General features: G+C 42.1%; 1 long non-coding RNA gene across 1 annotated transcript in view; it reads right to left on the minus strand.

Moving 5' to 3' along the window:
• The window catches only part of LOC148110813 (uncharacterized), a 107,985-nt gene that overhangs the window by 28,042 nt on the left and 56,942 nt on the right, over nt 1-23,001 (minus strand). The window contains exon 3 of the long non-coding RNA XR_015726567.1: nt 425-530. This is a non-coding gene — a long non-coding RNA (uncharacterized LOC148110813). The remainder of the gene's footprint in view (nt 1-424; nt 531-23,001) is intronic.

The following is a 23,001-nucleotide window of genomic DNA, read 5'->3' on the forward strand; positions in this document are numbered from 1 at the left end:
GATAATTTTTTGGCTATTGCCATAACTCCCGCCAAATCGATTATATACCATTCAAATTTCTATCAGCAATGTATGTACCTGGGTTATGGCTGAATTATCTCCCCCTACAATTCATATATTGAAGCCCTAACCCCTGGTACCTTAGAATGTGACTATATTTGGAGATCGGGCCTTTAAAGAGGTGCATAAGTTCAAATAACTCCAGTAAGGTAACCCCTCGTCCAATCTGACTGGTGTCATAGAAGAGGAAATTTGGACACACAGAATGATACCAGAGATGTGCTTACCTAGAGGAAAGGCCATGTGAGAAGGTAGCCATCTGCACCCAAGGACAGAGACCTCAGAAGAAACCAAACCTGCCAACAACTTGATCTTGGACTAGCCTTCAGAACGGTGAGAAAATGCATTTCTGTGTGTCCCTCACCTAGTCTGTGGGAGCTGTTCACTGCAGCCCAGCACACAACCCAGCCTGATTCTCCACAGCCTCGCCAGCAGTGGATGGTCCAACTTGTGAGTTTTTCCATTTTCATCTGTGGGAAAAAAGTACAGTTGTAATCAGTATTATTGTTATTCTGAGTACAGCCGAGCATCTTTTTGTGGGTTTAAAGATCATTTTCTTATTTTTGTGGAAAGGGGTGATTGGAAGGTTTTTTCTCAATTTTTAAAAATACTTTTAGACATTAGGGAGATAGTCACTTATTTCTGATACATCACGGTGCAAACATTTTCTTCCAGTGATCCACTTTTCTTTTGATTTTGCTTACCTTTTGCCATGCAATTTTTTCTTAATTTTATGTAGTAGAAATTGTCAATCTCTCTCTCTCTCTCTCTCTCTTTTTTTTTTTTTTTTTGCATGTGGATTTTGAGTCACATTTAGAAATCTTTTTCCCACACTCAAGTTACAAAACCATTCATCTGTGTTTTCTTCTAGTACTGGTGTGATTGTTTCTTTTGTATTTTTTTTTTAAGATTTTATTTATTTATTTAAAAGAGAGCAAGAGAGAGAGCGAGATAGAACATGAGCGGGGAGGAGAGGGAGAAGCAGTCTTCCCGCGAGCAGGGAGCCTGATGCAGGGCTCGATCCCAGGACCCTGGGATCATGACCTGAGCTGAACACAGATGCTTAACGGACCAAGCCACCCAGACGCCCCTTATTTTGTATTTTTTACATTGAGGTTTTTCATCCTTTTAGTTTATCACACATGGCATAAGGTGTCAATCCAGTTTTATCTTTTCTCCAATGGCAATCCAGCTGTTTCGGCATCATTTATTAAAAAGTTCACCTTTTCTCCAGTTATTTGAAAAGCCACCTTTACCAAATAATACATTTCTGTGCATGTTTGAATCCATTTCTGGACTTTGGTTTTGGTCTCTCTGGTCCCTCTGCTTGCACACCAGTACCCCTGTATTAACCAGCGACCAATTAGGGTGTGTTTTACTGTCAGGTAAGGTCATTCTCCCTCATTTCCTCACCCTCCTCCCTGCCCAGAAGTTCCTAGCTCTTTTTGTGTGTTTATTTTTCTACATGACTTTAGAATCAACTTACTTAAAAAAAAAAAAAAGGTTGTTGGCTTTTTTCTTGCAATTGGATTAAATTTGTATAATCACTTGAGAAGAGCTGACATCTGAATGATGTTGAGTCGTTCTCTCCAAGAACAATGGATGCTTTTTTAGCTGCTCAAGGCTACTTTCATGTCTCTTGGGAGCATCTTAAAATTTCCTTATGTAGATTTTACATATTTCCTTTTTCTTTAATTGGAGCACAGTTGACGCCTGATGCTACATTCGGTTCAGGTGTACAACATAGTGATTCATCATCTCTATACGCTTTGCTGTGCTCCCCACAAGTGTAGCTGCCATCTGTCACCAGACAACACTATCACACTACCATTGACTGTATGTCCTGTGCTGGAACTTCCAACGCCATGACCTAGTCATTCCATAACTGGAAGCCAGAATCTCCCATGTCCTTTCAGCCCTTTTGCCCATCCCCCACCCCCCAAAAGATATATGTATCCATGCATATATGTACACACGTGCGTGCGCGCACGCACAGGAATATTACTCGGCCATAAAAAAGAATGAGACCTTGCCGTTTGCAACCACACGCATGGATCTAGAGAGTATAATGCTAAGTGAAATAAGTCAGACTGAGAAAGACAAATACTATATGATTTTACTTATATGTGGAATCTAAAATACATATTTAAGATTCACCTTTTTGTTGCAACCATAAAGGAGTTTTCCCTCTTACGTTGTATCCTATAATTAGCTATCTATATACATATGAAGGCAATGGAGTTTTGTAAGTGAATTTTATATCTTACTCTCTTCCTAAATTCCTTATCTAATTCCCATGTGTTTAATCACTAATTCTTGGGTTTTCAAGATTCACTATCATTTCACCTACGTATAGAGATAGTTTTTCTTCTCAAATTTGTGTACCTTTATCTAATGATATTGATCAATAGCTCCAATACAGTGTTAAATAATAGTAGAGAGAGGGAGCATCATTACCTGGTTTCTAGTCTTGGCCAGAGTGCATCTCATGCTTCCCAACTAAATAAGATGCTAAGTTTAGGACATATACATACATATAGACACAAATCATACATACATGTGTGTACATATGTGAAATTACGTAAAGAAAGTATCCATTAATTGCTGTTTTATTGAGTGCATTTTTCAGGAACGGGATTTAAATGTTGTTGAAAATCTTTCAGCACCCATGGAGATAATATGATTTTTCTCCTTATATCTATTAATAAGGTAAATTATATTAATGGATTTCTTCATATTGAAGCTCCTCGCATTCCTGAAATTTGCTATTGATGTTTTATTTTATTATGGTGGATTGAGATTCTTTTTGCTAAAATTTTAATTAATTTTTGCAACTATATTTATAAAGGAAATTAGTCTGTAGTTCCCCTCTAGGCTACATTATTGTTATTATCATTACTGCTATTACTAATCTTTATTAGGTTTAGATATCAACATTATACTTACTTCTTAAAATGAATTTGGAAGTTCTCCTTCATTTTCTACACTCTGGGACAATTTGTGAAACAATTTACAGAGCATTAAGATTATCTGAGCTGTGGAGGTTTGTAGAATTCTCCTATGCAAACATCTGGGTCTTGTGTTTCAATATAATCATTTGGTAACTTTTTCCATCTTTTTTCCACTCCAGAGAGTGGTCTATCTGAGCTTTCTATATCAAATGGGGTCTGTTTTAGTAAATTACATTTTTACAGAGAATAATCAATTTCATAGTTTCTGAATGTATTTGCACAGTTTTGTAAAGTAGTCTACTTATGATTTATTTTCATTGTTACAATGGTTGTTTCCCTCTAGTCTTACCTTATTTTGTATGTTTGTGTTTTCCTTCTTTTCTTGATTGGGTTGGCTATTGGCATGTCTATTTTACTTTTTTTCCCCCCAAACAACCAGAATTTTGATTCATTTGTTGGCTCTACTCTTTTTACTATTTTCTCCCACATTAATTTCTTCTTTTCTCTTTATTATTCCCTTCCTTGTGCTTTCTTTTGACTTATCTTTTGATTTTTCTATATTTTTAAATTGGGAATTAAATTTGTGTATTTTAATTTTTTTTATCAATTTAAGTATTTAAGATCATGGGTTTTCCTTGGATCACTGCTTTAATTGTGTCTCACAAATTCTGATGTGTGCATTTTCATTCTAATTATTGGGCTTCTTTTTTTTAATTCTGCAATTTTGTGTCATATAGCTCCTCTCACCCAATAGTAGTTTAGTATTTATTATTGTTTTTCAAATTCAGATAGAAGGACCTTTTTAAGTTTTGTTATTAATTTCTACGTTCTGGCACTTACTGGGACTTTCTTTGTGACCCAACACGTGGACCATTTTTGTGAACACCATGTTTGTGGTTTCAGAAGAGAATATATTCTCTATATTACCAAGGCTTGAGATCTGCTCTATATCCATACGTTCACTAATTATGCTGAGGAGCTCTTTATGCCCTATTTATTTTACTGTTTCCATGTTTCTGGAATATCTTTGTTAATCCCTTGATGCTTAGCCTTTCTGAACCACTTTGTTATAAGTGTGTCTTATGTATCTCATAGAATTAAGTTTTGCTGTGAGTCAATTATAACATATTTACTGAGGTATTTTGCAATTTATTAATAAGCTTATTAACAAATTATTATGATATCACAGATATAATTTATTAATATGACTGATGTACTTGGTCTCAACTCATATTGTGTATAAAATTGTTAGTACACATAGCTTTTTTCTCTATGTGGCTTGTTTTCTGGGCCTATTTTATATTTCTTCTTGTGTTTAGGAAGGTCAGAAAAGCAGTTAGCTTTTCACCAATACCTATCATCATGCCCTTAGTGCATTTGTTCTTATTTAGCCTCGACTCATTGGTCTGTCTGTTTTAAGTACTATCCTTCACTCCTACCCCTTACCTATGCAACAATGTATTGTCTCAGTTCAGAATATGTATCAGCTGTCCCAACCTTGTTTACTACAGATTTACACCAAAATATACCTGATGCTCAATCTCAGTCCACTTGCCCAAGTTTCCTGGTCCTGCTCTTGTTTTGATTGAATCATATTCACCCTTTAGTCGACCCCTTACAGAACAATGTCAAGTGACCTCTGAGCTTTTGCACATAGAACACTGCTTGTCACAGTCCTCATCCTTGGTGATGAGCTCATCTAGAAAGAAAAGATTCCTATTCACTTCCTGTAGTTTCTTGAAAATGCAGCTCCATTGTTCTCTCATTTTACATGAGAAGTCTGATGCTTACTCGCTCTTCTTTCCTCTGTAAGGGATTTGGTCTTTTTGCCTGGAGACCTAGAGAATTTTTTTCTTTGTCTTTAAGTAAGTCCGATATTTTCCTGGTATGTGTCTTGGACTTCACCATTCCAGGTTAATTTTCCTAGGAGCACAGTGGGGCTTTTAAACCTGCCAACTCAAGTCTTTTTTTCTTTTTTTTTTTTTTTCCACTAAAAAGAATTTATTCCAGGGGAATAATCGGAGATTTTTACAAAGATTTACCTGCTAGGATGTTTGTCTCAGCCGGTTCGTAACAGTAAAAAACTTGAAACAATCTAAATTTCCAACATTGAGAGAATAGCTAAATAAATTAATACTCATGTGTGTGACTGAATATAATGCAATTATTTAAAATGACATATAAAAGTGATCATAATACTTAAAAAACAAAAAAAATAAGTAGTATTTTGTAAAATTCAAAAAACACCTACAAAATGAAAAGAATCTGAAGCATAAACACCTAAATGAAAAATTATGTTTTATTCTTCTCTGTATTATATTTCCCTGTTTAAAATATTAAAGTGTATTCCTTTTGTAATCAGACCCCAACAAAATCTTTAATAATATGTTTTTTTATTTTATTTATTTATTTCTATTTACTTATTTTTATTATGTTATGTTATCACCACACAGTGCTCCATGAGTTTTGGATGTAGTGTTTCGTGATACTTTTAACTTTGGTAATTTGTCTTAGCTCACAGGGTGAAATAGTAGTTGTTTTCCGTTGGAACGTTTTTCCTTTGAAAACTCTTCTGGGCCTATCTTCTACCAATTATAGTCTCTGTGTTCTTTTTTGCTTCATTCCTCGTCTGTCAGCCCCTTTCAGACTCTCCTCAGCGTCTCTTAGGTGGTCGGGGAGATCTAGTCCCATGAGTACCTTGTAACTTAGCCTTTATATTTAGGTGATTTTGTCTTGTCCTTCATTTCTTTCCTGAGTTCATTCAACTCTTACCTCACACGTTCCGAGTTTTTGTCTATTACTCTTCTGAGCCTTGAAACTTCTGATCTAGGATGTCAGTTTTATATTTCCGGATGCTTGTTTTAGGATATTTAATGGAGTCTGGGTGTTGTGTCAAGGTTTTCTTCTGCTTCATGTTTGGTTTTGATAAGAGCATTTGCTTCTGCTGAAATGTTTGGATGCTCATATTTTGTTTCCTTATTAGCCTTGCATTGGTGGTATTCATTCTTAAGAGTTTATATATGGTTGTATGTAGGCACAGCTGTGGTGTTTGGGTGACTGACAATATTTCTTAGTTCAAGAGCACCCTCTTCTGTTGGTACTGGAAAGTGTAGATTCTTCTATTGATGGCACTTTCTGGAGGGAGGGATTGGTATCTCTCCTGATTTTTGAGATTCTCTTTTGTTTGGCAAAATATTCTCACTTCTTTATTTCCCTTCACTAACAAGCTTCCAAAAGCACCCCTGCCCAGTGGCTTCCTCTCCTTCAGAAGTAACTCCTTACCCACACTGCCAACCCTTGTCCCATGAAAAGCCAAGGTCTTCCATTCAATTCCCCAGCTGGCCTCAGAGTTGTTCTCATTAGTTTTCACTCAAGGGCAAACTTCTCTCTCTGGAGGTTAGTTTATCTGTGGTTTTATCATCAAAGCCCCCAGACCCCTCTTTTCTTTACCATATTCTACCTGGTTCTTTGTTCCCGATGACGTGGTCTGCCGCTGACAGCGTTGTACCTGGGAGCTCACGTTCTGACTCTAATGTAATTTGAAGTTGGGCGTTCTCTCTCCTACTTATGTTGTGTGTGTGTGCGTATTAGAGACGGACAGACAGAAAAGAAAGAATCTGGAAGTCGTTATCGACTCAGGGAATTCTTAAAACTGTTTTGACCATAAGAAAACTAATTTTTAGGATTACTAATAAAGCCTTATTAAAGTCAGGTCCCTTGGCTTCCGGGCCAGTTTTACCACTCATGCTCTATGTGGCCTTGGACAAATCACTTAAATCTGGATGCTAGTTTTCTTTTAGTGAAAGAATATCTGCAAGAGTCTTTCCATTGATATTCAATAAACTAGACTCCTCCATTCCTCTTTCCACCCTTAGCGCCCCTCCCCATATTAGGCATGCAAATGAAATTAACTGGCATCTTACAACTCGGGCCTTAATATCACAGAGAAAACTAGTTGGGTGTAAGCTGAGTCTTGACAAAAATAAATAAATATAAATTTGCTTCCTGGTTTAAAAAGAATTGAGATCTCTGTTAATTCAATTTGCAGCCCTCTCGAGGTGAGGGCTCAGTTGGGAGCTGCCACGTGTCTGCTCTGGGTTTCTTTTACAAGGTCAGGATGTTCCCTCCCAAGCACGCACAGTCCTCACCAAGTGCAAGGAGAAGCCACCACCACCACCTCCTTCCCTCCCCTCCATGCTCCTCTAGGCACAGGCTTCTGCCTTTAAGCCAGCCTCTATCTCCACTCCTACAGGAGACCATAATTTTAAATAAACCAAAGTAGGGAAAGCACAGAGACATTGCAAGGGTCAATGAGAAAACATACCACGTCACCATAACCACTCTTGCTCAATAACACGAATTTATGTAGTGTTCTCAGTTTTCATATGGCTACAATAATAACACATACTCCCCATTCGTGGAAGCCTGAGACACAACGGCACAGGTGATTCATCCCGGAAGGGCCCTCTGGGTCACCCTGGCAGTGCCCTTGCCTCCCACCAAAATGACCCTCACCTATTATAAACAGATGCAAGTATGGGATGGGTAGAGAGATCCTCCTATTTTTAAGCTGTCAAGGTCAAAGGGTGAGTCTGCCCCCTCAGTCACCTGCTCAAGGGTTCCCAACACTTTGACATTCAGGAAGCCAAGCAGAAATAGACTTCCTTTATCAGCATCTAATCTCCAGCCCTATTCATTCCAAAACTATACCCACTGTCATTTGTAGGCTTTCTATCTCTCTGCATCTGTGTCCGGGACACTGGCCGCAATGGTGACAACAATAGCAGGTCAGCACAAACACACACACATGGGTGTGCACACACAAGCACACATGGGTACACACATGACACACACAAAGACACAAACACACATGTGCACCCATGTAGTTAGGTATGTCAGAGAAAAGGGAAGATATGTTGAACTGAAATATATCCTTGGGCAAAAGATTGGGAAACCAGAGGCCAGAAAGAACAGACTCGTAGCCCCCTGAACACCCTCAAAAATCAAGAGCTTTCTTATCTACTCCAACTGTCTCTACCAATTCATTCCAGAGGTCAGGAAGTCTCTTTCTGATCTCACCCTCTGTCAGACTCTCTCTGGCCAAGCTCTTTCCGTAAGAAAACAGAACAACTTTCAGACAGGAATCTGACCCTTACTCTGCTGCTTAGAACCCTTCACTGGCTTCTCACTTCTAAGGTCAGCTAAGCTAAGACACGTCAGCACACAGCTACTTTACCAAGTGGACTGTGCCAAGTGTGATAAGAAGTTAGAAGGGGAACTCAGGGGATGGAGAAATTCCTTCTAGCTAGAGACACAGGGCAAGCTCCACTGAGACGGTGATGGGGTTTTTTGTTTTATGGGTTTTTTTGTTTTGTTTTTAAAGGTTTTTTTTTTTTTTTCATTTGACAGAGAGAGAGAGAGCACGCCAGTGAGAACAGGAGCAATAAGGGGGAGGAGCAGAGAGAGAGGGAGAAGTAGACTCCAAGTTGTGCAGGGAGCCCCGCTGTGGGGCTCAGTCCCAGGACCCCCGGGTTATGACCTGAGCCAAAGGCAGACGCTTAACCGATTGAGCCAGGCGTCCCAAAAAGGTAATGCCTTACCAAGCACTGACATAGAGTTATAAAGACCACGGGGGCCAATTTCTAGGAAATTTCTAGGAAATACCCTTGGAAAACAGTGAGTGATTAAATTGGGCTACACTGAAGCATGCATCTAAGGAGGGGGCAGGAGATATTCACTGTCAGAGAGGTCCTGGGGCCATGTCAGGGAGCATCTGGACTATCTCTTTCCTAAGAGACATTTCCTAAGACTTTTCGTGACCTATTTGGCCTCAGTTCTCCCCAACGTCTCCAGGTTGGATATCCAGAGCAGTCATAGTACACCACGAGCCTCAAAATATTTGATGCATCAAGATTTGTAGCTTTTAGAATACACTTTTTTGAACGAGAAGACAAAAATAACAAAAACATGTTTCTCCTTTGGCAGTACTGTGACTGATGTGTCTTCTCTAACCTTGGGGTCAGCTATTCCATAAGCGTCATGTGGCCCAAAGTGTTTTCCAGCCCTGAAGAAATAGAGCTAGCCCAGTTGAAGGTGGCCATGCTCATTTCCATGTGGGGTTGGAAGAATAGGAAGGTCCCTATGAAAAGAGAAAAAATATAGGCAAGGTAAAACATTGCAAGCCAGTGTGCAAATGGCCACCTTATGGAAGTACTTAAGTCTACTCATGACCTTAGAGCTAATTTGAATTGAAACTGGAATTCGTTGGAAATGAGTAGGAGATCTAGCATAACGTAATAGTCAATATCACCAACTCAAGTACCAGGGAGAAAATGGCAGAATTAGGACTCAAACCCATGTCTAACTGTGCAAACTGGGCAGTTAGGCTATTTCTCCAAGGCTCTGTGTCCTTATCTGTGAAATGGAGATCCCAAAGGTAGGTACTTTAGAGTTACTTTGAGAATTACATGTGGTAATAGACACAGAGCTCTTAACATCATCCCTGGCACATAGATAGGGCTCAGTCAATATTCAATGATTGTTGTTGAGCAAATAAATATCCACTAAATATCAGTAAGGAAAAAAGGAACCTCCATAAATAGAGTCCACTGATACTTGACACAGGAGCAAAAACAATACAATAGAGCAAAGTTAGTGCCTCCAACAAATGGTGTTTGAACAACTGGACACCCACGCAGAAGAAGGAAGCTAGATGCCGATTTTACAGCCTTCACCAAAAAACTAACTCAGAATGAATCATAGAACTAAATATAAAGTGAAAACCCATAAAAGTCCTAGAAGGTAACATAGGAAAGAAGCCTAATGACCTTGGGATGGCGATTCCTTTTTAGACACAGCACCAAAGGCACCATCCAGCAGATAAATAATTGATAAACTGGACTTCACTAGAATTAAAAATGTCTGCTCCACAAAATACAGCATCAAGAGGATTAGAAGATAAGCCACACACCTGGAAAACATGTTTGCGCAAGACATGCCTAATAAAGGATTGTTCTCCAAAATATGCAAAGAGCTCCTAAAACTCAACAATAAGGAAACAAACAACCTGGTTTTTCAAATGAGCCGAAGACTTTAACAGACACCCCCTCTGTTATAGATACAGATGGTAAATAAGCATAAGGAAAAGATACTGCATATCCTATGTCATCGGGGAAATGCAAATTAAAACTACGGTGAGAAACTAGTACACACCTAATTCGAATGGCTCAAACCCAGACCACTGATGGCACCAAATGCTGATGAGGATGTGGGGCGACAGGAATGCTCATCCTTGCTGGTCGGAGCGCAAAATGGTGCAGCCACTTTGCAATACAGTGTGGCTGTCTAAATGTACTCTTATCATACATTCCAGCATCACACTCCTTGATATTCACCCAAAGAGGTGAAAACTTATGTCCACACAAAAGTCTGCACACAGATGTTTATAGCAACTTTATTCATAATGGCCAAAACTGAAAAGAAACCAAGATGGCCTTCAGTATGTAAACGGATAAATGAACTGAGGTCCATCCAGACAATGGGTCATTATTCTGCCTCCAAAGAAATAAGCTACCGAGCCATGAAAAGGAGGCATGGAGGCAATTTAAACGCACATCACTATGTGAAAGAAGCCAGTATGAAAAAGCTCCATACTGTATGTATGTCCAACATATATGACATTCTAGAAAAGGCAAAACTATGGAAACAATAAAAAGATCTGCAGGTGCTAGTGGTGGGGGAGGGACACGAATAAACAGAGCACAGAGCAGTGAAAATTCCCCGGGGAATATTACAATGGTAGATACATGTCGTTATAGTTTTGTCCAATCTACAGAAAGCACAGTATCAACACTGAACCCAGAGGTAAACTACGGACTTTGGATGATTTGAGTGTCAATGTAGGTTCATCCTCAGTAAAGAAATGTGCCGTTCCAGTGAGTGGTGCTGTCAAGGGGGAGGCTCTGCGTGTGCGGGGACAGGGAGTCTGGGGAATCTCTATACCTACCTCTTGATTTTGCTATAAGCCTAAAACAACTCTAAAAAAAGCAGTGCCCATCGATAAAGAAAAAGTGAGATATATATATATAATAATGTGTGATATACATGATATATATATAATGTGTGATATATGTGATATATATATCGATGTGATATATAGATAGATATAAAATGAGTAATGCAATATTACTCAGCTGCAAAAATAATGAGTTCTTGCCATTTGTGACAACATGGATGAACTAGGGGGTATTATGCTAAGTGAAATAAGTCAGACAGAAAAAGACAAACACCGTATTATTTCACTTATATGTGGAATCTAAAAAACAAGGCAAACGAACAAACACAGAAACAGAATCATAAGTGCAGAGAACTAACTGGTTGCCCGAGGGGAGGGAGGTGAGGAGGGAGGCAGATAAAATAAGTGCCGAGGATTAAGAGGCACAAGCTTCCAAGGAGGGCACGGATTGCACGGAGCACTGGGTGTTATATGCAACTAATGAATCATGGAACTTTACATCAGAAACCAGGGATGTACTGTGTGGTGACTAACATGATATAACAAAAAAATATTATTATAAAAAAAAGAGGCACAAACTTCCAGTTGGAAAGGGACAGTCAATCATGTTGTCAGCACGTTGTACGGCGACAGATGGTGACCACATTCATGGCGAGCAGTAATGTGCAGCATTGTCAAGCCATCGTGTTGCACACCTGCAACTCACCTAATGCTGTATACCAACTATACAGCAATAAAAAGTCTTAATTTAAAAAAAAAATTAAAAAGTGACATGCTAAAAAATAAAGAGAAAAAGGAAAAAGGGAGCATATAGATGATACTATCCTGCATGGCTCATTATTGTGATCAGTGGTAAGGACAGCTGTTTAGAAAAGAAAAAAGTGGCGGGGGGGGGGGCGCCTGGGCGGCTCAGTCTGTTAAGCGGCTGCCTTCAGCTCAGGTCACGATCCCGGGGTCCTATTGAGTCCTGCATCAGGCTCTCTGCTCAGCAGGAGCCTGCTTCGCCCTCTCCCTCCGCCCATCCCCCTTGCTCATGCTCTCTCTCTCTCTCTCTCTCAAATAGATAAATAAAATCTTTAAAAAAAAAAAAAGAAAAAAAAAGAAAAAAAGAAAGAAAGAAAAAAGTGAAACCCACAAAAGCAATGAAATACTCTTCAGTTGGTGGAACTGGAGAACACGGGGGTGGGTTGGGGTGGGGTGGGGTGGGGCAGGGGGTATTTCACTGAAGTGGCCTGGGACTAGGAGGAAAGACATCACGGTCCAGACTCTGACATGAATCAATGTGCAGTTTTCGGCAAGCCATGACATTTCTCCAATCCTCAGGGTTTGTGTGTGTGTGTGTGTGTGTGTGTGTGTGTGTTTAAGATTTTATTTATTTGACAGAGACACAGTGAGAGAGGGAACACAAGCTGGGGGCGGGGAGGGGGAGGGAGAAGGAGAAACAGGCTTCCCGCTGAGCAGGGAGCCCGATGTGGGGCTCGATCCCAGGACGCTGGGATCATGACCTGAGCTGAAGGCAGACGCTTAACGGCTGAGCCATCCAGGCGCCCCCCCCCCAATCCTCAGGTTTTTAACTTTAGAACTGCCACATTGAGCTGACTGGCCTCTGAGACCCTTCAGTTCTCTGACTTCCTCTGAGGTCATGACAATGGGGGCTAACTATGTCTAAAGACCCTTGAAACCCAACCTAAGTGGTCCTAAAGGAAAAGTTTGGTTACAGCCCTACAGTTGAGGCAGGAAACTGAACTAGAGACTAAACTAGATCCAGATAGATATTCTTTCCAGCCCAAGACCTGATGCTTCTGGAGGGATTGAGGTCATGTTTGTTTCACGAAGGTCTAGCATAGCACAGGCCTTCCATAGAGAGTAGACAGTCCCCTAGTGGGGTACCTCCAATGGAAGTGACCATCTCTCACTCTTCCCCTCTCTCCATCAGCCAAGCCAAATCACAGAGAAGAAAAGACCTTAAAACTGCCTCTCTCCTCCTCCTCACATTTCCAGAGATGCCCACAAAGCAGTTTAATGTTTTTTCATGGACCTAGAAATTACAGTTCTTGTCTTCCTCCCTGGGTGCAGGGAAATCTCCTGTTTGGAGCCCTTATCTTCAAAACCTTGCAAGGGATCCACACTGGTGATTCACAATTGTGCTTAATGTGATTTAGACTCATAAATTGAGAGATTGTCCAGGAGTAAATTGCACAGAGCCTTAGGCCAGCTTCAGGGGTCCTGTACTTAAACCATCTGGTCTAATCCCCTTGGCCAACAGGCTCTCCTGCTCCAGGGAATGCAGGCAAGACTCCGTCCTGTGCAAGTCCCAACATTATCCATGATTTCAGTCTGGTTCTAATGGGGCTTTGGGAGACCATCCACTTAAACTACAAACATTTAGAGCCAATTCCTCTTCCCTCATCCAGAGAAACAAAAGCCATCTCTGGCACTTAAGAAAATGTTCTCAAATAATATCACCATCAACTGAAACAAATCCCCTCCATCCACAGCCCCATCCAGGGCCTAACATCCCTGACTGGCGGATCTTTCTGGATCCCCAGTACTTTGACTCAGAATCCCTCCCCTGACCCAAGGCAGCAACCTGGGGCCTGTATTTTCCAGACATGAAATGGACAAGAGCAATTGAGCTCTATTAAGTCCAGGTTACACATGGGGGCATATGAGGTGAGCCCAGCCAGTGGCCTCCCCAAAGGGGAGGAGTGTCGAAGTCCCCTGGGAGAACTATCTGGTGGCTCCCTGATGCCAATGCTCTTTTTAAAACTGCTCAGCAAATGCTGGCGGTTTGGAGGGGTCATGTGGCTTCTCAGATCCCTAGGCTCGAGGGTTCATGTCTCATTTATACTTCCTGGAAAGTGTGGGGAGCTATTTCCAAATAGGCAACTAGTGGGGAAAGAGAGATGCCAAGGGCGACGTGACCACAGTCTCCTAGCCTGAGACCTCGTGGGGTACGCAGCTCTAAGATGTCTCTGGTGACGGGGGGGGCACCTACGTGGCTCAGTCGGTTGAGCATCTGACTTTGGCTCAGGTATCTTGGGGTCCTGGGATTGAGTCCTGCATCGGGCTCCCTGCTCAGCAGGAGTCTGCTTCTCCCTCTCTCTCGCCCCCCCACCCCCCTCATTCTCTCCCTCAAATAAATAAATAAAATCTTAAAAAAAAAAAAAAAAAAGATGTCATCTGCCACTTCCTCTGGACACAGGCTAAGGGGCATCCAGCCCCTCTGCGGTGACTGTTGCAGCCTCTGGAGGGGGACACCTTCCAGGCAAGGCAAGGCCTTCAGGAGTCCTTTGTGGTGCCAGCCTCAAGTTTCCTTTCTGCCCAGCTTCATGCAGACTTAATGATGAACTTCCCCTTACAATGCCATGGGCTGTTGTCTCTGGAATGTTTGAGAAGGAATCGAGATTTATAGAGCTGGGTCAGCCAGGAGCAGGCACAGGATGCCTCCTGCAACAGCTGGATGGAGAGCTATCACAAGGTCCGAAGAGCTGATGGTCTGGCACGGCACAGAGGTGTCGGACCGTGGCCGGGGAGAGTGTCTTGGTCCATTCAGGCTTCTGTAACAAACCACCACAGACTGGATGGCTTGTAAACAACAGACAATTATTTCTCACAGTTCTGGATGCTCAAAGTCCAAGATCAAGATACTGACATGGTCAGGTTCTGGTGAAGATCGTTTTGCAGGTGGAGACCACTGACTTCTCATGGTGGCCTCACAGGGTAGAAGCAGCAAAGGAGCTCTCTGGGACCTATTTATAAGAGCAATAATCCCATTCCTGAGGGCTCCACCCTATGACCTAATCACCTCCCAAAGGCCTGACCTCATAATACCATCACGTTGGGCATTAGGATTTCAACATATGAATTTTGAGGGACACAAGCATTCACCATGGTAGGTGAAAAATTAAAGATGGGGGATGGGGGCCCAATATAGGGAATAAAGTTATCAAGCACACCAAAGGGCCAAACATTTTATATACACTGCTATTTAGTCCTTGCAATAAATCTATGGAGCAGGAATTAGGACATGTCAGGAAACAGGCTGAAATGGGTTAAGAGGTTTGCCCAAGGTCACACACACACACACACACACACACACACACACACACACACACTCAATCAGAGACTTGATCTGACCCCAGGCTGGTATGTCCCAAAGTCCATGCTCTTCTCCTGACATCAGTAAAGCTGACTTCCAGGAACACCAAGGTGAGAAGGTGGGTCCTGCAACATTCAGACGGTATATGCTATAAAGTATAAAGGAAAGTTCTAGATTGAATGGGAGAACAGATCAGAGGTTCTCAGCCAGGGATGATTTTACTACCCTCCTCCCAAGGAGACATTTAACAACTCCGGAGACATTTTCAATCATCACAGCTTGGGAGGTGCTACTGGCAGTTAGTGCAGAGAGCCCAGAGATTCTGTTAGACATCTTGTTGTGCTCGGGAGAGCCCCTGCAATACAAAATTATCTGGTCTAAAACATCAGCAGCGTGGAGGCTAAGAAAATCTAGACTAGGTGATCATAGGTCTCTTCCAACTCTAGAACTAAATGAGGGGCCTTAATATTTTTCCCCCTCTAGCTGCATAGATGGAACTCAATTCGGTAATTTTGCATTTTTCAAGGCAAAGACAGGAAGGGGACAATACCACACCCATATCATCAGACCCATTTAAAGCCTGAGTTTCTGGCATGCCCAAGGCCCCAAAGAAATTATATAAATATTCCCTCTACCTCTTAAAGGCTTGGCCATTAAGTGCCCTCAATGAATCTGCACCCCTGAGAAATCCAGCTAGTTAGAGATTCACAGGGGTTTGGTAGGGGCAATAGAGGATTCTAGAAAAATCCAGAGGTGAGGGTGGAAAGGAGTAGAAACCCATCAAAAACTAGGGATGTACTGTATGGTGACTAACATAATGTAATAAAAAATATTATTATAAAAAAATAAAAATAAAAAATAAAAACCCATTAAAAAAAAAAGAAACCCACCAGCTCAGTTCAATCAACCCATCATTTCAATAAATGCCCAGTTGGTAAAAGCTAATTCTCTGGAAGGCCAATTTGCTGAAAGCAAATTCCCAGGAAGCCAGTTCTTAGAAAGATCAATTTGCCAAATGACCAATTCACTGAATTTTCCAAATTCACATGTTGTGATGTTTAATGGAAATATTTATCCCCTGAATTTCAGTGTGAAATAAGGAAATCTCTTTGGCATATTATAATTTTTAAGTGGAAATTTTCTTCCAGCTACTTCTGATTTCTTTTGAATGGTTTTGCTGTGGAATTAAATTTTAAATTATACATTAATGACATCTGAAACTCTGCTTTATTTTGCTTGCTGTTTAAAGTTAACTTATTTCCATTTTAATTTAAGTAAGATTTTACATTGACTTGCCAGCAGTTTGTAGAAAGGTTCAAGAGGAAGTGGCACACCAAAACAGTGGAAGGGTTTTGAAGATGACCAGAAGAGATTTGCCACACTAGTCATGCGTCAAAAACCAGGCATATCGTCTAGGAAGAACCAATTGAGAAGCAACAAAGCAATCATTTTGCATTTTAAAATGTGGCCGCTAGTGACTGGGAATAATAAATCAAGGTAGATTGACTATCTGCAAAATACTAAAAATGCAAGAAGATTGGCAAAAACCCAAACTGACGTTTAAAAATATCTTTCAGAGCCTATATATTGGTGCCTTTCTATCAATAAAGCTATAATAAAATGAAAAAAATAAAAATATCTTTCTACGGCACCTGGGTGGCTCAGTTGGTTGAGCGTCTGACTCCTGGTTTCGGCTCAGGTCATGATCTCATGGGTCCTGTGATCCAGCCCCACATCAGGCTCCTCGCTCAGCACAGAGTCTGCTTGAGATTCTCTCTCTCCCTCTCCCTCTGTCCCTCCCACTAATGTGTTCTCTCTCTCTCTCTCTCTCAAATAAATAAATGTCTTTATTTTTTATTATGGTAAGTTAGCCACCATACAGTACATCATTACTTGTTGATGTAGTGTTCAATGATTCATTAGTTGCATATAACATCCACTTCTATTTACTCCAAAGATACAGATGTAGTGAAAAGAAGGGGCCCATGCACCCCAATGTTTATAACAGCAATGTCCACAATAAATAAATCTTTAAAAAAATTAAATAAAATAAGAATATCTTTGAGTTGCTTAGCTGATTTGCCAAAAAGGGACAATGTTACTTATCATAAGACATGGTTTATTTCTGAGAGTAGCTACAAAATCGAGAGACTTATGTGTGGGGAATGGGTTTTTTTAACCACTGCTGAATTCTGTTGTGCCACGATGTTATTTTCCATTTCTCTAAACATCAAGTACTTTTCAGTGGTGTTCATATATTCAATAATTTTCGTCCTCCTGGCAATTTGGCACTTAAATTTATTATTCTATTTATATTCAAAAGCACTAAAAAAACCATTAAAAGCATTAAATTTAAATTTAAACTAGATCTTCAATATCAAGAAAATCCAAAATTTAATCTGAAAGTAGAAAACATGCAAGGTGAATCAGTTTTAAACTAGACTAAACTAAAATTTATATTCCAAAGCATACAAAATCAAAAGTAGCCATCAGTTAAAACAGTTACACATAAATATTAGCATAAACTGAAAATTTCCCATGTGAAATGCTGAAATAACATTACTAATGATAAAATATGTTTCTTTATGTAACATCATTCATAACAAAAATGAGAAGTTTATATTAATTTTAAGAAATTCCCGTTAAAGTGGCTAAACATTCTAGTCAAATATTACACATTATCCAATTTGGTAAATTTGGTACATTAGTCAGTAAGTGAAATTGGCCATTTGGCAAATTGGCTGTCTAATAATTGCTTTTCAGGGAATTTGACTCAGACTCAAGAATATGTAAAAGTGGGGGGAAAGGAGTAAGTTTCCAAGCAAGGGCTTCAGGGTAGTGGGGTAAGCTGTGGCTTTTCTCATTCCTTTAGACGCTGCAATCTGCCTTGGGGGTAAGGGCCAGGGAGCTGAGTCACCCTGATAACCAACACCCCGAGTGGACTGCAGTGCTGATGGCTACACAAAGATGCAGAGGCTTGTCCCTCAAAACAAGCTTCTTCCTTGTGAAGAAAACCTAATGCTTTATTCATTCAAAACTACTAAGCTTCACTGACAGAAGTGGTCCTTTTTTTTTTACATGGTGGCCAAGGATCAGGACAGACTGCAAGGCAGCCAAAACTCAGAGATGCTGCGTGCAGACCAGTAACTCAAAGTCAGGCCGCCATTTCTCCTGGGCAGAAAACCCTTTCAGATCTCATTCTCCATCTAGGTTGAATTTATGGACATTTTGTTTATCCAGAAATGAAGTAAAATGCCCACCAGCTGGTAAATTTCTAATGGCATTTTATTTGGTGCCTCCAAATTTGTTGATAAATCATTTCAACCAGCAAAGAGAATTGTCCCAGACTCAGGCAGATCTGAGCTACAATGATGATGGAAGGTTGTAGTACAGAGGTTAGGCTGTTCCAAAGCTTCCTGTAGGGAAGGGCACAAGAGACCACTGTATACTGAGCCCCTCAAGGATGTGAAGTCCCTCAGGCATAGCCTGCACTTGACCCCATACAGATCTTGTCTCCTTTGCTCTCCAACAACTGTGAGTAGACAGCTCATGAATTCATAGCCCCTGTCTTCCTTGCCCCAGACCCACATTTCCAGTGTCCAGCTAGCAAATGTGTGGTCATGCCCATACCATGTCTCTTCCCCAGGGAGGCCATCCCAGAGCCTCCCTTTGCAGACATTTGCGGCCCCTGGGGTCTCTGCTTCATAGTACTCTATCCTTTTCTGTGATGATTGATTCAGCACATAGCACATCATATGGACAGTTTCATTTTCTCTTGCCATTAATCTCAAGCACGTAGTGCAAAATCTGATACGTAGAGAGAGCTCAATTAACATTCACTGAATGGCAAAATTAATGAATAACTGAATCTTGTATGACAAGTAGTATGATCTTCATCTGAAAGATGGTAAAACTGAGGCAAGGTGAGTTTAATTCAGTAGCTTTAGTTTACATACCTACTAGTGCTAGATCCAGGATTTGAACCCCAGTCCATTGACAAGGGGAGGGACCTTCCACTGTGACATTTTAACATGAACTGAGCACCGTGTCCACGCATTGTACTCCTCACTTCCTGTTACCCATTTAGTTCCCTCGATAGTCTTGTGAAAGAGTTACTGTTTATTGCAATTTAGAGATGAGAAAATGGAGGCTCACAGGGGCCCAAATAGAGCTAGAAAGTGCTGGAAGTAGAGATTGAACCCAGGTTTGTCTGACACCAGGTCCCTTTTACTTCCCACCAGCCTGTCCTATAATAATAACAGCAACAACAACGTCATTACTATGTAACCCACATCTATACAATCTACAAATTATTCTAGAACTTACCACTGCCCCACTCCAATAGCCCTGTGAGACAGAAAGAGTGATACCTCACATCATTTTTTCTTTACTAGTGGGAAAGCTCAAGTGCCGAGAGCCTAAGGGACCTATTTGAATTCGTACCACTCATCAGTGGCAGGTCTTAGAGATTATTCATCCATGCTGTCCAAGATGAATGACACAGAATGAAATGTCAATTAATTGAAGTTGAGAAGTTTACAAGTCGCTTCCTTGGACTCACTAGCCACATTTTGAGTGCTCAATACCCACAGTGGCTAGAGGCTACCATATCAGAGGGCTCAGATAAAGGGCACTTCTAATGCCACAGAAAGTTCTCTAGAAGAGCTGAGCCTTTGCCCTGCACAGTAGCAGAAGCATCACCTAGGAGGTTACCAGAAATGCAGAATCTCAGCCCCAACCCCACACCGACAGGATCAGAAACTGCATTTTAGCAAGATTCTCCAGGAGATTTGGGTAAAGTGTGAGAAGCACTGACCTAAGCCTCCCCCATCTTCATTTTGCAGATGAAATACTGAAGTCCATAAAGCTGAACTGACACGACCATTGTCACCTACAGGGTTGGGAGTGGAGCTGGGGACAGGAGCCAGGACTCAGGCATCTGCCACTCAGCCCTTGAGTGGGCACTGGGACCTAGAGACCGTGGTGGCACCTGGCAATGGAATGGGGAAGGAGGTCCCCATGGCTCTCTCCTTGCCACAGCAGGTAAAAGGGCAGAGGGCGGCAGTGTTGGCCCCCAGGAGGGCAGCGGGAGGCTGGCAGATCTAAGAGGCCCTTGAAGGGAGGACCCCCATCCAAGATGGAATGTGATTCCAGAGAGCCGCCAGGCTGAAGAACAGGAGCCGGGGGCCTGCTGACAGGCCAGGACTGCAGCCAGAGGAATGCCGGTAACGCAGTTGTGCTGACTGCAGCAAGAGGACAGGGAGCCTCCCTTCCCTGGCAGGGGGCTCGCCCCGGCTCTGAAGGACTAGCCCCTCATGCCGCTGCCAAAAGTTTATCTCCTATGTCCTTCCCAGCCCCAACAGGGACCCCAGGGCCACCCATTCCCTGTCCTTCAGCGTCTTTCAGCACACCTGAAGGTGGCGCCTGGTTAACCAGAGAGTCAGCCAGAAAAGTGCATGGGCCAAACAAGAGACGAGCTCTGTGCTTTAAGATGTGCTTTGAGCCTCTGGAGACAATGCCCCAAGTCACTGCAGCTTCCCTGGGGGGAACTTCTGGGCCTGGTCAACAGAGGGGGAGGGCTCTAGACTAGGATTCGGCCCTAGACTAGACTAGACTAGACTGATGGTATGACTCTAGAACGGCATTGTTCAAGAGAACTTTCTGCAGCAATAGGAATGCTCTGTATCTGCACTGTCCCGTACAGTAGCCACCAGCCACACATAGCTGGAGAGCACTGGCAATGTGACCGAGGAAGCAAGTTTTTCATTTTAGTTCATTTCAACTTAAATAGCTGCCCGTGGCTAGTGGCTGCCATCTTGAACCACAAGTCTCTCCACAAGTCTATTCTCCTCTTTGGGCCTCAGCCTTCTCAGCTGTAAAATGAAAGAGCTGGACCAGGTGGGCTGATTCGGAATGTGAACCACAGCCAAGGTGGCAGAGCTCTTCGGTTCCCTTCAGTCAACACCCCACAAGAAGATGGTGCTCACTTGCTCTTCTGTCCGGGGCTGATAGCCTCCCCACTGCGTCACCATGGTGATGAGAAAGAAGACGCCTTCAGGCAATAAAGGCCCACATATTCTCCATCTCAACCCTTTGTGTTATGTTATCTTAAAAGGAAAGAAAAAACCGTGTGACAAGTACTTTGTCCTTGGGATGTGTGAGATCCGAAGTGTTCAACCCACTGACAGTTTTAATACATATATAGTGGTTTTATTTTTTAACTTATTCAAATTCAATTAGTTAACATATAGTGTATCAATAGTTTCAGATGTAGAGTTCAGTTACTTATCCGTTGCATATAACACCCAGTGCTTTAACAGTCCTCCAGTGAGAGGTAGAAGAGTCTATGTCCCCTCCCCTTAGCTGTGAGTGAGTCTGAGACTTCTTGGCCAGCGGTGGATGGCAGAAGGGAGGCTAGATAATGTCCAAGGCTAGCTACAAAGGGAGGCAGCTCCACCTTCACTGGGGCACTCACTCTTGGAGCCCTGAGTCTCCTCTGTGCCACCAACATGACCGAAAGAAGCCATAAGTCAACGCCCCAGGTGACAGCCAGCCCAGTCAAGGCACCAGATCTGGGAGTGAAGAAGCCATCTTGGAACTGGATCCCCCAGCCTGGCTCTTCCAACCTGCAGCCACCTGCGCCATCCCAGCTGAGGCCTGAAACGTCATGGAGAGGGAAGAGCCATTCCCACTGTGCCCTCTCGGAATTTCTCACTCTCAGAATTGGAAAGCAAATCCTAGGGCATGACGTTTGAGGGGTGGTTTGCTCAGCAGTAATAAATAACAGAACAGAATGTAAGTAGGCAGGAACCCTGTCATGTGATGGGTCGTTTCTCCAAAGCGGAGACTCTCCAACATCTAGGTTCAAAGCACAAGTCTTAGAGCTGGGCTGCTCAGGTTTGCACCCCAGCTCTGTTCCTCAGTGATTCTCGGGGTGATTGCTTAACCTCTTTATCTTCTTCCACCAAACAGAATTCTGTTTGTGGTGTTTAGGACAAGACGATGCTTGGGAAGACCCTTCAGGGAATACATCACGAGGAGAGGAGTGCGTATGCAGCCAGCTTCCCTTGCTAGGTACTTGGCCGTAGACAGAGAGTGCGTATGAAGTGTTTTGTAATGAGATCACCACTGTGCAGTTTGGATCTGGGAGATTAGAAAGGCTGTGAATTTAAGAGGTTAGAAAAACATTTGAGCCAGGAACTCCTTTCTGGTGTGTGAATTTCCTTCCATGGCCTGCGAGACAAAGCAGCTCACCTATTTCGATGACAGTGATGATACTGTAATGAAAAAGGAAGGGACACCCAGTCCAGAATGTACTCTTCTCTAGATGATGCCTTCGGGCTCTGGGATCCTAGCGGTGGCTTGTGCTTTATTTCATCTCCCATCAAACCACCTGGCCCAGAAGCTACCCTCTGAGTGCACCCCCTTCCTCTAAGTTCTCCCCTGAGCTGAGACCTCTATTAGAAATGACCCTCTTGGTGCACCTGGGTGGCTCAGTCAGTTAAGCGTTTGCCTTCGGCTCAGGTCATGATCTCAGGGTCCTGGGATCAAGTCCCACATCGGGCTCCCTGCTCAGCAAGGAGCCTGCTTCTCCCTCTCCCTCTCCCTCTGCCACTCCCCCGCCTGTGCTCTCTCACTCTCTCTCTTTCTCTTTCTCTCTGTCAAATAAATAAATAAAATCTTGAAAGAAAGAGAAAGAAAGAAAGAAAGAAAGAAAGAAAGAAAGAAGAAAGAAAGAAAGAAAGAAAGAAAGAAAGAAAGAAAGAAAGAAAGAAAGAAAGAAAGAAAGGAAGAAAGAAATTTTCTCTTTTTCTTCCACCTCTAGCCCTCACATCATATCCTTCCCAAGTTGGAAGTTCTTAATATCTGACTTC

The sequence above is a fragment of the Ursus americanus genome, chromosome 1 (assembly GCF_024610735.1).
Source record: "Ursus americanus isolate L20-20 chromosome 1, mUrsAme1.1.p, whole genome shotgun sequence".
Lineage (NCBI taxonomy): Eukaryota > Metazoa > Chordata > Mammalia > Carnivora > Ursidae > Ursus > Ursus americanus.